Source organism: Ictidomys tridecemlineatus, chromosome 12, assembly GCF_052094955.1.
Source record: "Ictidomys tridecemlineatus isolate mIctTri1 chromosome 12, mIctTri1.hap1, whole genome shotgun sequence".
NCBI lineage: Eukaryota > Metazoa > Chordata > Mammalia > Rodentia > Sciuridae > Ictidomys > Ictidomys tridecemlineatus.
The window spans coordinates 14,741,636-14,758,604 of record NC_135488.1 but is presented as its reverse complement, the minus strand read 5'-3'; the positions used below and the strand labels follow the sequence as shown (position 1 = coordinate 14,758,604).

The window sequence follows — 16,969 nt, the reverse complement described above, 5'->3', positions numbered from 1 at the left end:
AATCCTGCAGAGGACTTGCCACCTGTATCCTCCTAAAGGCAGATCCTCCTCATCAACAAGAGTCCCAGTGCCCTCAGTTCTCTGTCACCTACCTGGAGAAACAAGCTTGACTCCGGACTTGTTACTACGTTGTGAAATAGGGTTTACCTTTTTTTGTCTTTTTGCACCTAGATTATTGGTGAGGTTGGTCTGGGATTTTCTAGTCTCACAGTGTCCTTGTTCAATCCTGATCTCAAATCATGCCAGTGTCGAACCGAGTCAGATATTTTGTTTGTTTTATCTATTCTCAGGTACAAGCTGTGTAAGGGAAACAATTCTCTGTTCATTGAAGCTTTCGTAAAATTCTCTTTGAAAAAATCACCAGAACCTGGCGTCCGAATGATTTTTATAAATTTGGTTTTGCTTACAATGCTGTGTAAGTTTTCAATTTTACTACCAGAAACAGCTACTGATGACGTTCTCGATGCCTAGCGTTCCTGATGCGTCTGTGAACCCTTTCTATACTCCTCCTGTTCCTGCGCTTCCTATTTTATTCCCTTGACCTTGACCTTCCTACTCAGTCGATTTTTTTTTCCATTTGTTTCCAAAGAAATAGCTTTGATTTTATGGATCGTCCACAGTTTGTCTGACTTTTTGTTTTGTTAATTTCTGCCCTTATTTATTATTTCCTTTTTCTCTCTAATGGATCACACTGTTTTAGAAGGTTCTGAAATCAAATAATTAACTGGTCGGCTTTATAGCCTTATTTTAAAAATGCATCAAGAGCTATGAGTTTACTTTTAAGGGCTGCTTTAGCTCTGTCTCAGGAGTTCTAATGCCAAGTGGCACTTCATCCCAGCAGTTTTAGATATTTGGTTATTGACACCCTGATTGGTTCTGTGATCCATGAAGTATGGTTTAGTGAATCTTTTTCTAATTATTGTCAACTTTCTCGGCTACTTGGATTCCAGCATTTCTCCCTCCAGGGGCACATAGAAGGTTCGTGCATTATCTAAGTAGGTAACACAGACTCCAGAGGCTTTGGAAGGTCATTTGGCCGCATTGACCCTGCTCTACCCAGTACTTGCTCATGTTGTCTCCCTGCCATGGCTCTGGCCGCGGGGATGCAGTTTTAGTGATCCTGTCTGGCTCTGGTTTGGGAGCCATTGAACTACCTCTCCCCGTGTATTCAGTCAACTACAACACAGGGTTCTACCCAGCGTTTTCACGACTGTGACTGAGAATCCTGACAAGGGCCATTTTAGAGGAGGAAACACCTATTTGAGGCTCGCCTTTTCAGAGGTTCCGCCCACAGGTGGCCGGCTCTGCTCCTCAGGGCTTGGGCACGTCATGACGGAGAGCGGGGCGGAGGGAAGTGCTCCCAGGGTGATGGGGAAACAGACTGAGCTCAGCTCACCCATATAGAAACCCCAAAGCCACCTCCAGGGACCCACCTCGCTCAGCCACACCCGGTCCATCCTATGGGGGATCAACCACTGATGGGTTAAGGCTCTCCTGACCCAGTCATCTCACCTGGGAACCGGCCTCACTGTCTCTTCCATGAGCTTTTGGGGGGCACCTCTTCCCTAAACCACAATAAACACAAGCTGTTGATATGACAATGTTTTATTTTCCTAATTCAGTCTCAAGTTATTTCATCTTTACCTCCTTCTCTCGCTGCTCTCACCCCATATTTTGATTCAATTTTCTTAAATAAATAATTCTCGTCAGGGGTTCAATAGATTGGCCACAACCCTTTTCTCCATTCCTCTGCCTGGGATTGTCTGTAGCGGGCTGCTCTGTCCCCTGCGGTCACTTATCTTCTGGCTGGACTATGTCCCCTAGCAGCTTTCTCCTTAATGATCTCCAAGGGGGAAGCTTGTTCCCCTCTCTGAACTCTGAGGACCTCCTCTGCCCTTGCCCCTGAACAGCAGTTTCAGGGAACTCCGAGGACCATATCCACAGTCCTCCTGGCACGTCGAGGCTGCTCACTCCTTGTCCTCACACACACATCGCAGCTGAGGACGCTGCGTTGCAGTCTCGTTGCTCTTCTTTTGGAATGCCTTTTCTTCCTCCTTTCTGCACTGTAACTGTCATCGTGACCGACACACTTCCTGCCTAGCACTTGGTCTGCTCATTAACTCAGAGCTCCTGATTCTTTGTCCAACCTCGAGGATTTCTGGCCACCTGTCTTCAAATGTCGCTCCTTTGCTATGTTCTTATTCTTTTCCGTGTGTACGTTGGAAGCTCATTTCATTTTCTCTATCTCTTCTCTATTTGAAGTAAAAAAAAAAATCATCAATTAGATATGAACTAAACATAGATCCATTATTTTAAGAAGCCAAATTAAGGATCCTAGGAATAAAAAATAGAATCATTGGAAAATCATTTTTTAAACCCCAAGTGGAAGTGAAAGAATTTGTGAACTGGAAAGCGGCCCCTGAAGCTCATTCTGAATAAAATACCTGGAGGCAAACCTCAAGACGTGGGGGGGGTGAAGAGATCCAGAAAGCGCACTGGGCGGTCAGTCCCTGGCCCTCACTCTTGGTGCTGGGTCACTCTCGGCTTCAGGTGGACTTTTGTCGGAGCCCTTGTCTCCTCTCCACCACGTGCTTCTTCTTCCGGTCCGGGGAGGGCCGTCTTCGCCGTCTGAGTGTCGATAATCCCTGATATGTGTAAATGATATACATGTAACATATGGCAAAGGAAAGGTGTTCCAAAGAGCAGCGACGGGTGTGCGGACGAGGAGGGAGCAGCGTTGGAGAGGAGGCTCAGTTCCAAGTCTGAACTGGATGCCGAGTGTCCTGGAGTCCAGCCCCATGACCCTAGGCCTGCTCACTGGAGGTGTCTGGGCTGAATGAATGCGGAGGAGCCACTTCTCCAAGCCCCTGACTCCAGGGGCTCTGGGTCGACTCCCTCTGAGGTTGAGGCTGCAGAGAGCCAGCCTCCGGTGCCAGAGGGGACCAGGGCATGGTGCATGTCCAACCCCGAGGCCATCATGAGTACAGGACGGGGTTTCCTGCCTGTGTCTTGAGAGCAGGCTGCTGGGCAGCCTAATGAAGATGGGGTGCGAGGCTCTGCTGCAGTGGGACCCAGCGAGGCTGCATGGACAGGCCAGCCAGGCCGCCTTTCCCATGGGGCACAGTGAAGCTGACCAGACCTACTGCACTGACCTGAAGAGGTGGTCAGCCAATTCCCGTCTTGAAGTCCACGAATCAGCTGCTGCCTGGTAAAGAAACACTTGATCTGTCAGTGCTGTGGGCTGGCCAGAAGCGGCCGGACTGCTGAGGGTGTCCGCCATGGCAGGGAGAGGTGGATCCCCAAGCCGGGCATGCTGCCCCTCTTGGTAGAGGTTGCAGTTACAGATCAGCGTGTCCCACCTACTTAGAGCCAAACCCAGGACTTCGTGGAAATTGGTGAAATATTTGTGCCAAGGGGCCCCTGCTGAGTGCCCTATGGAGACAGTCTGCCATGGGGCAGTGCTGCCCTGACTTCAGGGGACGTGGGAGGGGGGATAGCAGCACGGGCACCAGGTACCTGCACCATGCATGCTCAGCACAGTGTGACATCCGTTCTCCATGCCAAGGGGACTGACGGGCATACTTGCAGCAAGCGGAGGCTGAATCAGTGGCCAGTGAAACAGTGGCCACACCTTGGCCTTCTAAAAATCCCATCAGTTTAATCTCATTTAACCCAAACCCCATCCTGGGAGGATCTGCAGGCAACTGAACGGCGTTAGGCTGTGCTGAGCCGCGAATCTGACTTAGGGAAAAAGGTAGAGGCTGCCTCAGCCAAAGCCCAGCCACTTGCCCCCTGTGAAGTCCTACCTGCACCGACTCTGGAGGACAAGGACCCGTCCCCTGGAGCATACCTGCAGCTGGAGCTCATCCTCTCAGGAAATGATGCTGAACCTGGGTTCTGTGTTTTAAGATATGCTGGACAGGCCTGACGCACTGGTGCTCTGGTCACTTGGCATCAAGCCTGGCCCCAGCAGGTCACATCTGCAAATGAGCAAATCGATGAATCAGGGGGTTGTCAACTGCCTGGTTTGGTGGTGACTTTGAAATGACCTCAGCCATTACCCTGGGGAATCGACCTGCAATGTCCCCTGCTCCTTTCATGTACCCTGGGGACCTGCCCCGCGGGGGCCACTTCCCGAGGGCGGGCTGTCTTGTGGGTCACCGTCCACTGCGATGCCCTGGACGCCCACGTCAGCACAGGCTGCCGTTGTCTTGGAAGTGCGTTGATCCCTCTGCAGTGAGATAGCGGCTTCCGTGTGGGTGCCTGAAACCCCCAGCCCCGGGCAGTGCCACCTCGGGTCGGGGTGGGCAAGCCAGGCCGCTTCCTCATCTGGGGTTCCCTCCCTGCTCTCCCTCCTGCAGGTGCCATCAGAAAATCTGGGCCCCTGGGAAAGCAGGAGGAGAAGGCTTCTCTCCGTCTCCCAGGAAGCCCAGCCGTTGTTCTCATCAGGCTCAGAAGAACAGGACCCAAAGGCGCGGTGCAGCTCCTGCTCAGCCCTCTCCTTCCCCCTCCCCCCCGGGGGATGATCAGCCCCCGATGGAACAATGCAGGAGAGGACGCCCCAGGTTGCACTCTGACCTCCACCTGTACCTGCAGTCACTGACCTCCACTGGCAAGTCAGGGCCCCAGGCCTGGAGGGACTTTCTACAGCACTTTCCAGTAGACGGGGTCTCATCAGTAGACGTGAGACAGAGCGTGCGGCAGCTGCGGGCCGTGTCAAGGAGTGACTTAGAGACAGCACAGGGGACAGAGGGTGGGAATTCTTGAGTCCGAACCCTCTGTCCCCATGGGTAACTCCTTTGGCCCTTCTTTGCACGATGCCCTTCTATGGGCCGCCAATGCGCCAGAGCTGCTGCTCTTACCTGCAGACTTTGAGTCCGGGTCAGGCAGCACGAGGTGGCTGACCTCCTCTCGGAGCCCCGGGAGCTTCTGGCCCAGCGGGAGCGGCTTTCCCTGTAGATCATGTGACACACCGTGGCAATTGAGGGTAGAGCTCGACTGTGTGCCTCAGGTCTTTGACCTTCCATTTCCTCTTCTGCAAAAGGGAACACAGACCCCGAAGCTCACGGTTGCAGAGCACCTTGCGGGTTTGACAGTGTCCCTGAATGCTGGCCGGCGATGGCAGCTCTGGTGGCTGCTACCACGGGGGGTCACTGGGATGACACAGTGCTGTCACTTTGTGCAGGTCCTGTTGGTGAGGAAGGCTCCATCACAAACATTTATTGATAAAATACCTGCTTCGTGGGGACAGCACAGGGTGCCCACGCCACCAAGCCAACATTGTCCTCTTCTTCTTTCTCTCAAAAATCTCCAGTTGGGTCTGATGATAGAAATTTGCTCGGTAGATAATGATCCTCCAAAGACGCCCAAGTCCTAATTCTAGGACTACCTTGCCTCATGCGGCAACTGGAGATGATCCAGGATTCTCTGGGTGGTTTGGCGGAACCTCAGGGTGCTCACAGTGAAATAGGGAACCGGGGAAAGTCTCAGAAAGAGGGCGGCAGGAGAGACAGGCGGGTGTGCTGCCTTTGGATGGAGGAAGGGCCCTGAGCCCAGGGTGTGGGCACCACTGGACGTTGCAAGGGCTGGTGGCTGTGTCCTGCCCCGGAGCCCCCAGGAGAGGCTGCCTGCCCCACCCTAATGTAGCCCACCAGGACCCACCTCTGACCTCTGACCTCCAGAGCTTTGGGCTGCTTTGTGCCACTGTTTTGGGGCACTTGGTTACAGCAGCCATAGACACGAACCCACTGGGAATCTGACACAAGTTCCCTATGTCCAGCCCAAACTGGCCAAGTGCTTGCTATAGCAGCCGCCGTAGCAGCTGCTGAATTCGTGGGAGGAAGGGGCCGAGGCCAGGCTCTGAGCCCCCGCTTGTGTGGAGCTCACGGTGCCACGGGAAGACCGTGTCCAGCACGTAGTGGGACATCTGGGAGGGATGTGTGCTGGATTAGGGCGTGGGGAGTCTTCTGTGGTCCCAGCCATGCAGCGGTCACTGAGACACTGCGGCCCACCCGGCCACCTTCCCTTGCTGGCCACAGCAGGTGGGCAGAGTCGGGGCTGGAGGCCACAGGTCCCGGGTGCTGGGAGCTGAGCAGGGGCAGTGCTCCATGGAGCCCAGCACCTGGCCGGTCGTCCCTGACTGGAACCCCTTCCTTCTTCTCCCTGCGCTGTCAATCAGTAGAGAAGACACAGGGACATCTAGGGAGCGCGGCTAATCAGCCAGGCACTCCATTAATGAGGCACCATTTTCTGCACTTGATTCTCATTACAGTGAGTTTATTTTCGTTTCTTGTGTAGGAGAGAAAAAAACAGGTGCTCACATTTAGCCTCATCAGCTTCCTGTTACTGTTTGATTCACTTATTATTTTTAAAATAGGTCTATTTTGGAGGAAATGTGACCTGGAAGAGACCCACAGTATTCACTCTGGCGGCTGCTGGGCTGCTGCGGGAGGGCGTGTTCCCGGCGGGGGTAGGAGGAACCAGGGAGCCAGCTGCAGCTGGCCACACACACTGGCCGCCGCTGGTGTCCTTTGTCTGTCTGCACAAGTTCCTTCTCTTCCTTTCTCAGAGGGAAGGGCCTGTGTTGACATCTCCAGGTCAGGTGACCAGGGCAGGCCCAGGGCAGGCTGCTGTGTGTGGGGGGGTTGCACCAGTTCCTAAAATGGGACCCTCTGTTCCCAGTCAGCTGGGCACCCTCCCTGAGGGCTCTGAGCCCACAACTAACCTCCTGCCCTCACCTGTCCCTGTCCACGGTCAGGGTCCCTGTCCACCTGCAGATCCCAGTTTGGAGGTGCAGCTTAGGGACTGCGGTCCTCCCTGAGGGGCAATGGCACACAGTGACCACAGCTCAGAGTCTTCTTGCAAACAGAAGGGATGCCCCGTCTGCCTGCCCATGCGGGATCCGCGACGCTGGCCTCTCGTTGGAGTGCAGATGCGCCATCTTTCAGCCTCATCCCAGGGTCGTCCCGGCCTCCCGCCTGCCCTGTCTGTTTCCTTCGTGAAGGGCGGGCTTCATATAAAAATAGCCCTCCCGGGCATCGTGGGGCTCCTCGCAGGTTCCCATAGAAACCGGGCAGTGCAAACATGTGGAGGATTTTTTCTCAAGTGAGCCCAAAATTTTATCCTCCAAAGATTCAGGGTCATTCTGTCTCACAATTTGGAAGAACCCTTGGCTGCTTACAGAAGGTCTTTAAAAAGGAATTGATAAAGTGCCCTCGTCCTCTCTGTTCCTCCTGCACTCTCACACACTGGTTTTGTTCCATTTTAGAGGAGCCACAAAATGTCACTTCCTGAGGTTTCCAACTCACCCCTCAGGAGCTGGGAAAAAAGCCCTTTTGAGATAGAACTCTCCCTCCCCAGACTCGGAAGGCAGAATGGGAAGAGATGCGTCACTCCTCCCGTTTCAGAGCTTGGCCTCGCCCGGGTTAGGTCACTGGGAAACTGTCCATCAAGGAAGGGAACCTGGCCTCCAGCTCTGAACGGGTCGTGGGAGGCAGGTGACATGGAGAAGCAGGGCCCCTCACGGCCCGGGGCACCCTGCCTTGCGTAGCCTAGTTCAGTTGAGGTCAACTGCGCTTGGTCAGCGGAGGCCTCTTCAGGGCGTCGAGCTGGAGGGTCAGGAAGACGTGGAGCCAGGGCTTTCGTCCCTGTCCCTTGGTTTCCTTGGAGCTCGTGCTTGGCACAGGCGTGGGGGGCCGGGCCGGCAGACAGGAGCAGAGCCCAGCAGCCAGGCCATGAGGTCGTCCCTCCAGGCCCAGCCGTCACTGGTGGAAGCCTCTCCTTGCAGGGAGGACAGCCCTGCAGAGGTGTGCTCTGGCTTCGCCCTGGGACCAGGCCAGGGCCACGCTCCTCTGAGTCCCCCTGGCCCAGGACAAGGGCATGGCTTCCCTGGACAGCAGCCCCTGACTGAGTCCAGCCCTGACCTGCAGAGGTCCTCCCCATGGGTATTTTAAAGGTAAAGGAGCTCTCTCTTGGGTGGGGTGGCTTGCAGCCCCCGTGAGGGGGAAGTCCTGGCTCCCTGGACCTGCAGCTGTTCGGAGAAGGAAACAGGGTCTTGGTAATGTCAGGTTGGGCCCGTCCAGGGCGGCCTCAGCCCAGGAGGACCCGGTGTCTTGGTCAAGGCCTCCATCCTCCACCAGCTGCCAGTCACACTCCTTCCCTGAGTCCTGGTCACCCTGACCTTGACCGTGGCTCTGCCTTGCCTGCAGCCTGCCCGCCCACCCTGCCGTGTGCTTTCTAGAAGTCTCCATCCACCAACCCCCTGAGCCTCTCGCTCCCCCTCCCTGAAGGGCTCTGCTGCCCTAGGTGGGGCGCAGCCCCTCTGTGTGGGCACCTGGGGTCCTCTTCTCTCCTGTCCACAATTCTTCTCTGACACGGAAAGGGCACAGAGGGAGAAGGACCCTCACACACCCGGGGAAGACACCATGTAAAGACAGCCATGGCCGGGTGGCGGCCCTACAGGCAGCAGGGCCAGCAACACGCAGAGCTGGGGGGCTCGGGGACAGGCTCTTTCTCGTGGGCTCACAGGGCCCAGCCTGCCTACACCTTGACCAGGGACCACAGGGCTCCAGAGCCTGGCGAGGACCCATTCTGCTGGTGAAGCCCCCAGCCTGGGGTACTTTTGATATGGAGCAGGGCTTGCCTGCTGCCCAAGGCACCAGACGCCTGCAGGACACCTGCAGCACTCGGTTCTGCACAAAGAAAGCACTTTCATTGAAGGCTGACCCAGGAGGGGGGCACACTGGGGCCGCCTCCCCCTCGGCTGGTGGTGGAGGAACTGACACATGGGGAGGGGAGTGAGTGGTTTGAACAGGAGTCCTGGGAGCCGTCCATCCCCGCAGCAGGAGGTCGGTGCCCAGAGTGCCATTGTGGTGGGACTGGGGCTACTTAGGGTCCCTCTGCAGCTGTTGACGACACCCCCTTCTTATCCCCTCCAGGGACCCGCGCTCTGGCCTCGGGTCCCATTCGTCAGAGACCTCAGGTTCCACCCAACTCTCACGTCACCCCAGGCCAGGCCTGGGTCTGAGTCTGGTCCTGAAGACGCTTCTCTGGGCGTCGACGTTGCCGTTTCTAGCTCGAGCCTGGGACTGTGTCTTTCATCTGGCCTGTGCATCCCGGGCATTGTGCCTGGCCCCCAACCTTGGCCCTTCTTGGGTAACTCTGAGCCCCGGGTCATCAGTGCCCAGAGCTGCATCCCCGCAGGATGTGGATGGGGGGCAGCAGGGTGCTCAGGGAGCCCAGGCTGGTGGAGGGCTCCACTGGGAAGAAGGGGCTGCCGGCTGTGTGCAGAGGGGCCTCGTTATAAAGCCCATCTCCCCCTCTGCAGGTGTGCGAGGAGCACTCACCTGGGGAGACCTTGAGAAGCCATGTGCAGCCCGAGTCTGTCTGGAAGGAAGGGCGGGAGGGTGCCTTCCCCGCCGACTGCTCCTCAAGGCACTTCCCCGACTTGAAAGAGACAGCGCCCAGTGCTGCACCGTGCTGCCCGCCCTTGGAGGCACTTCTCCAGGGGAACCGCAGCGATGCTCAGCTGGCTGTCAGTCGCGGCCCGTGATGGGCCGGGGAAAGCACTACGCTGTGAATTAAGCTGACTGATGGGGACGCCAGTTTTATTAGCCTTCTTCCTTGGGTGATAATTTCCATCTAGGAGGATGAGTTACTAAAAAGGTCCTGCAGGCGCCTGTTTGGATGATGGAGGCGTTTTAATAAAGCCTGCCTTTCCTCCTTCGCTCTGGTTTTGAATATTTGATCTTTGTTGGGGGAATTGTTTCCATGCTGCTGGCCCAGGATTGGGCAAGAAGTGGACAGCGCGGGCCGTTGGACGTCTGGCCACCTCAGCGTCAAGACTCACGGCTGAGGGGCCACGGTCCTGGGCAGGGTGCCTCTGGAAGAGGGTTACGGGAAGTCACAGGAAAACGGAGAAGTGGCGCTCAGACATCAGCGGTTGGCCGCAGGGACTCAAGCCCAGCCAGGAGTGTCCTGTGTAGTGAGAATATTTCAACGTGTGCGTCTACCCCCCATTTCCTGTGTGTCCCAAGCCAGGAACCCACTGAAGGCTCCGTGGACCCCTCCCAACCCCTGCAGGGACCCCTTGCTGAGCAGACCCCACACCTTCCCCTCCAGAGCCGTCCGCTCCAGTGTTGGGCTGTGCTGGTGACCGTGACTAGAGCCTCTAGTAGTTACCAATCCCCCGGTGATCACCCGAGTTGCCCCCAGCCGGCCAGAGGCTTCACCTGCCCCCTTCCAGCGCGGTATCTCCTGAGGTCTGCCCCTGGGCCTTTGCCCTTGCTCTACCCTCCTCCCTGTGCACCATCCCCGGAAGGCTCCATGGCTCCTCCCTTGTTGGCTTGGTCAGTGTCCATTGTCCCTCAGAGGCAGCCTCCCTGAGCTCCATCCCACAGCTCTCTGCTGTCGGGAGTCACCCCAGAGGTGGTTTGCACCCGTCTCCTGTGCACTGATTTCCTGCACATGCTGGAACACCCTGGAGGGGTGGGGGGACTTGGCCCTGGGTCAAGGACTGGAGCAGGGCTGGCACCCACGGGAGCCGCTCATAGGTCCTCTGCAGGCAAAGCCATCCTGGGGGCCTCAGTGGAGGACAGGACCCTGTGACAATGTGACCTGGCTGCTCCGGAGGACTTAGGTCTTACCAAGAGCCCTAAGCTTCGTCCACGAGAAGAGCAGATGCCCTGCTATCAGAAGGGCAGCCGGCCCGCTCTGGTCCCAGGTCTGTCCCCTGACCAGCCCTAGGAACGAGGGCACAGGGATCGACACTCTGGGCTCCTGAACCAAAAGGCCTCTACCCAATTGGCCTCTGGCATCATTGTCCCCCCAAACCGAAGCCTAGACAGTGCGTGTCCCCTGCTCAGGGTGACCCTGTTCACCTGACCCCGTCCATCAGCCATGATCACTCCTTTGATCTGCACACACGGCTCAGCTCTGCACGTGTGATGGTGAGAGGCCGTGAGCATGTGTGAGAGCCGGCGTGAGTGTGTGCAGCAGGAATGGGAGGAGAGGAGAGTGCCAGGTGTGAGGGCTGTGGGTGAGCAGGCGGGTGTGCGGGCCCTCTGGGTCTCGGCAGTCTCGGGAAGTGTCGATGAGGGCGTGTGTGGAGTGAAGTGTGGGTGGGTGTGAGGCAGTGTATGTGTGTGTGACAGCCTGGTGTGTCGGTAGGAGTGAGAGATGCTGGGTGTGATGACGGAGGTGTGAGGAAGGTGTGAAAGTGCGTGTAAGGTGGGTGTGTGCTCTGTGCCAACGTGCACGGTGAGTGTTCACCCAGCATGGTGTGCATCCTGTCATGATGTGTGTGTGTAAAACAATACCCTGCAGTGTGAGTGTGCACATGGTGTGGGTGTCGATGTGTGTGCATTGTGTTACACGTGTGTGCACAGGTGCGTACAGTGCATGTGGCCATGGGTAGGATATACAGGTATGCATATGTGGTCTGTGGATAAACGTGGGGTGTATGTGCAGTGTGAGTATAAATATGCCTTATGCATGTGTGGGCACATGCTGTGTGTGAATGTACATGTGTGACATGTGTGCACATATCAGTGTGTGTGCAACCCACGTGTTATCTAGGTGTGCACACGTGGTGTGTATGAGCATAAACTTGTATTTTAATACACATGGTGTGTAAGTATGTGTGACTGCACACGTGTAAACACCACATGATACACTTGTGCACACACCTGGTGTGTGCGGGAGACCCTGCTGCTCGATGCACAGAAGTCTCACTCCTGCCCCTGCAGAGGAGCAGTGGTGCCGGAGAGCCTTGTGCCTGGAGTTCCGTGCTGTGTGCCCTGTGCTGGGCCCGTGGCGGGGTGGGCTGGGCAGTCCTGATGTGACTTCTCTGGCTGCTGAGAGAGGCGCGGGCTGTCGTGTGCCTTTGTTTCCAGGAACTTCACCGTAGACACAGCAATTGTGCCTTGTGAGCAAAACCAACTGTCCACATTCGGTACTATTTAGTTATGTTGAAAAAGTCCAGCCTTTTGCACTGGTGCACTGCCGAGTGCCCTGTGGTCCTTGCCCGGTCCCCACGCTGCAGAGCAGGGGCTGCCCTTTGACATGCTGTGCTCTCTGCAGTCAGGATGTGCACGGCGCGGCTCTGCAGACAGGGCCACCTCTGCACCCTCTGTGCCCTCTGAGCCCTCTGAGTCCTCTGAGCCCTCTGTGCCCTCTGTGCTGGGTGCACCCTTTAGAGGAGCAGGTCCTGCCTGTATCGTGCAGCCTGGGGACGGCTGAGGACGTTCCAGGGCTCATCTCTGGCAGAGAATTGTGACACCAGCCAGGAAGGGACTGGGAGCTTTGCAGTCTGGTGTCGAGTTGGGTTTTCAGCTTTTAATCTCACAAGATCTCTGTGAAATAAGAAATGCATCTGTGCATACATCTCTGTCCCCAGTTCCTGTCACACTGCACCTCACTTGTCACTCCCTGAGTGTCAGGGGCCAGGCGAGCCTTTTGTTGGATAGTTGGTCTCTGCCCTGGTTCCTGCAGCAGAGCTCCCGACCCCGTGCTGGTTGCCGAGTGCAGGGAACATTTTCCATCCCCGTGAAACAGGGCTCCTGGGCTCCTGGGATTTGGCTGGCCCTCCCGGGCGTAGCCAGCCACCACAAGAGCCCAGCCATGGCTAGAAGCCTGGAGCCATCGGGGCCCACTGGATCAAGGGGAAGGAACATTCTGGTGGGTTCCCAGGTCGCTGGCGGGTGACGTGTGGGTTTCCAGGCTGAGGTGGTGACAGGCGCTCGGCTCACTTTGGGAGAACTGGGGGGCAGGCCAGTTCCTGCCTTCTCCCCCAAGGGTCCTGTCTTAGGACAGGTCTCCGGGACTCCAGGTGGCCAGTAAGGGTGGTGCCCCAGGTCCTGGCGTGATGGGACCAGAGTCTGCGCCACCCAGATTTATGGGAAAGCCTCACCCCGGGAAAGGCTCTGGCTGTCGCCAGGGAGGAAATTACAGAAGGAGCAGCCCAATAACTCAGAGCGCATGAAGGGTGACCTATCGAAATTTGTGCTCCTTCTACCCGCCACTCCCTGGCCTTTCCCCCCCTCTGGCTTCCAGGGGGCCATTTTTCAAATATTCCAAGCACCTTCAGACTTGCTGCATCTGCAGTCTCTGGGGTTAGAGGACGGAGGGGAAGAGAAATGGCCGAGCTGCCCCTTAGCCCCAGCCCCGGGAGAGGCGCACGCAGGCCGGCCCCACCGCAGAGTGTCTTCAGTCATTGACATGGAAGGGCCGGGCAGGGTATGGGGAGGAGGACGAGAGGCTCGAGTCCCTGGTTCTGAGAGCAGCTCTGACCCGGGCAGCTGGTCCCCATAGCGCCCTCTCCTTGTCCTCAGAACGTGACTGTGTTTGGAGGCCAGGGCCACAAACGGTAAGGAGGTCTGTGGTGTGGCCCTCTCCTGCAGGACCGATGACCTTAAAAGACGGGATTAGCACACACGGGAAAGACCATGTGAGGACCCAGGAAGAAGATGGCACCGCAAGCCCAGGAGGGACCCCGGAGACGCCCGTCTGCTGCACCTCGATACCAAACCTCCAGCCCCCAGATGCGTGGTCGAAGTCCCCTGGACTGTGGCTTCTGTGGCACCAGCCGTAACCAAACCAGGTGGAGAAGTGGCTGTGATTGTGGAATCGCCCATTAACACAAGAGTGAGCCCAGGCTCAGCTTCCTTCTGGCCGGGTCCCCAGGGCCTGTGGCCTCTCCACCAACCCCCAGGCCCAGTGGCCTCCTCCACCAACCCCCAGGCCCAGGGTCAAGGTTCTGTTGACAGAAGACTCAGTGGAAAAGGCCAGCTGTGAGGACGCCCAGCTTCATTTCCATGGACGTCCTGGTGAGTCCAGCCTTCAGCCAGCCCAGCCCGGGGCCAGCTGGGCCGCCGTGGTTTTGTAAGGCCCCGATGATGGGAGGGTCCTGAGCAGCTGGCCCCCGTGGGAGTCGGCTTCTTTGCCAGGCATCCAGCCAGCTGGAGACTGAGGGGGACGCGTCAGTGCCCCCCCCGTTCTGCTGTATTGTCCTGGATCCCACCACTCATTTGCTCAGAAGCTCCGGGATCCTCCACCAAGCCCCAGTCTAATACCCACACCGTCTGCGGGATGATGGACGGTATGAGAGCTCTGGTGGAATACAGAATCCAGTGACCGTGGGGTCTGCACACCGAGGGAGGAGCAAAGGATGGTGTCCACAGAATGGTGTGAGAAAGAGGTCAGAAATCTGAGAGCCCCGGGATAAAATCACCACAACAGCTCGCGGGTCTGCATTTTACAAGGCACTCGCTGGCCCAGGTGTAGACAGATGCCAAGAGCTCTGCCTCAGTCCCTTAGGGCTGTGAGGCCTGGAGTGCCATCCTCACCCAGGGCCTCCCCTCTCAGGCCCAGGGAGATCCCTGCCCCCAGCAGGCGCTCATACGGAGGCTGAGCCCGGGACAGGGTCAGCCTTTCACTGCCCGTGTCCTCCCGTGTTTCACAGCAGCCTCGGGAGGTCCGAGGGGCAGGGAGCAGAGGGGGAAGGCCTGTGACCAACTGTGCCCAACGTCACCCAGAACAGAGCCAAGTGGGCCGAGGCTGAGTCCTAGGGGGTGCACCTGGAGCCTGGAGCCAGGGAAGCACAGGGAACAAGAGCCACTGCCCGGGGCTCCAGCCCACAGGGACTCCTGGCCAGCGGTCACATGGCTGAGGGACAAAGGAATCCCTGCCAGCTGCCTGGGCCTCAGAGTCCCTCCACCTCTTTCCTGGACGGTGTCATATACCCGGAGGCCGACCATCCCCGTCCTCAGCTCCAAAGCACTGGGTGGGCTTCTGGCCCCCAGCCTCTCTGTGGCCTGTCCCTAACCTCTCCAGGGTGACCCACAGATACTCTGTGTCTCAACATGTCACCACGTCCAAAACAGTCAGCGTCCCCTGCCCCCACAGGAGGCCTGCCTCTGTCCCTAGGGAGGGGAAAGGTGTGTGTGGCCATGTGCAGGACATACATGTATGTACATGTGGACTGTGGGTCAACGTGGGGTGTGTGGAGGGCGAGTATAAACAGGCCTTATGAGTGTGTGGACACGCACTGTGAGTGAATGCACATGTGTGACATGTACGCACATATCGGTGTGCGTGAAACCCACGTGTTATCTAGGTGTGCACATGTGGTGCACATGTGAGTGTAAACGTGTGTTTTAATATACATGGTGTGTAAGAGCGTGTGACTGCACACGTGGGGGGAAGGGCACCTCCATCCACGGTGGCTTGTGCCAGAGACCTGGGGTTTCCCTTGACCCCGTATCTCCCTTGCCCCAGAGTGGACCCCTCTCAGGCCTTGCCAACGTGGCCTCCTACTCAGCCTGGATATTGGCTGGGAGATGGTTACCTGTGTCATGGACTGAGTGCCCCTGTCCCCAAGGCCACATGGTGAAGCTGGGACCTCCAGGATGGCCATGTTTGGAGATGAGGCCTCTGAGGGAAGACTGAAGTGGAATGAGGATGTGACAGTGGGCCTGCGTGACAGCACTGTGTCCTTACGAGAGGGACTTCCTGTCTCCCCAGGTCAAGCACAGAGAAGAGACAGGACTGTGACCGCCTGAGGTCTGGGCATGGGTCCGCAGCCCCGGTCATGGCAGCTGGAGTGGACAGACAGAGACAAAGGTCAAGCTGTGGTTTTTTTATTACACTGTCTCGTTTTGTAAGAGAATCTTTCCAGAAGCCTCATATTCTAACGTCGTCAACGTATCCATTTCTTCTCAATGATTTTCCTCTTGCGTCTCATTTAAAAACACTTCTTCTCTGTGTGGCATGACCCTCTGTGTTTCACTAGAGATTCTGCTACCAACTCTCATACCTCTGGGGTCTGCCTGAGGGGTGTGTGTGTGTGTGTGTGTGTGCGCACGTGTGTGTGTGTGCGCTCACATGTGCATGTGACAGAGGGGCTCTTCTCCCACTGTTTCTGGCCCCTGCCCCCTGGGTTGGGTCGCTTTGCCACCCCTGTCCCCTCTGTAAGTTTGGGGCCGTCCGATCGCAGGTTTGGAGAGCAGCCCTGTCTGGTAACTTCCTCTGCTCTCAGGAGCGGCTCTCTGAGCACTCCCTGGTCCTCCAGGGTGGTCCATGCTCTACCAGAGGGAGGCTGCCTGCCAGCGTATCTGGGACTGGACAAGAGGCCCGGCCACCTCGAGGAGGCCGTTAGAGGATTGCTCATTCCTGCGCTGGCTTAGCCCATTTCCTGCAGCTGTAACAAAGTATCAGAGAAGAAAGTCTATTCCGTTCTCAGGTTTGGAGGAGGAAAGCCCAAGGCTGGGCAGTCCATCAGGTGGCTTAGGAGTGCGTGACTTCATGGGGGTAGCGTGTGTCAGAGGGACATCCCATGGCACGAGAGGAAGCCAGAGTCCAGGACCTGGGGTCCTGGGGACACCCTCAGGCCACGCCAGCCGGCCCTCCAGCTCCGTGCTCCCCAGAAATAAAGTGACGTTTGGCTTTTGCAGAGCTTTGTTCTGCGGCTGTTTTCCTGATCCACGTGAGTCAGGGCAGTGAAGGGCTCGCTGTCTCGTTCTGTCCCCAGGAGGTGACATGCAGCAGTGACCTGTCAATGAAATTCCATCATTTTCTCCATTGTCGCCATTCACCCTGACCTGGTGGGTCCGTGGCCTCCTCGCTGCTCCGTGGCAGTCCCTGTCCTGGGGGTGGCGGTCTGCGTTCCTTCTGTGCCTGAGGACTGGACCACCTGTCCACCTGTCCCAGGGAGCACCCCTCTTCGTTGCCTGGTGTTCGGAGGCCCTCCGTGTTCCCAACTCTCTCTTCTTCCTCGTGGCTCTCAGAGCAGGATCGTTGATTCCGTGAAGAGCCCTGTTTGGGTCTTTACTGAAGTGCGTGGGCTCTGGCCATGCACGCGGCGGGCGATGCCCAGAGACCGCGCCTTTGTCTCTGTTGAGCTCTGTGCATGGCCCCGTCGCGGTCTCTGGGGGCTTACTGTCCGCACCTGGGCTTGTCCCCTGTTGCCAAGGAT

At 57.2% G+C, this 16,969-nt stretch overlaps 2 long non-coding RNA genes across 2 annotated transcripts; one reads left to right on the top strand and one right to left on the bottom strand.

The window, feature by feature from the left end:
- Positions 1-2,450: 2,450 nt before the first annotated feature.
- LOC144369542 (uncharacterized) lies at positions 2,451-3,927 on the bottom strand. Its single transcript, XR_013429336.1, has 3 exons — positions 3,851-3,927; positions 3,153-3,205; positions 2,451-2,645 (listed from the first exon to the last, which is right to left on the bottom strand). It is a non-coding gene; the product is annotated as an uncharacterized LOC144369542 (long non-coding RNA).
- A 9,548-nt stretch (positions 3,928-13,475) lies between these two features.
- LOC144369541 (uncharacterized) lies at positions 13,476-15,664 on the top strand. The gene is made up of 2 exons (XR_013429335.1): positions 13,476-13,823; positions 15,520-15,664. It is a non-coding gene; the product is annotated as an uncharacterized LOC144369541 (long non-coding RNA).
- Positions 15,665-16,969: the final 1,305 nt, after the last annotated feature.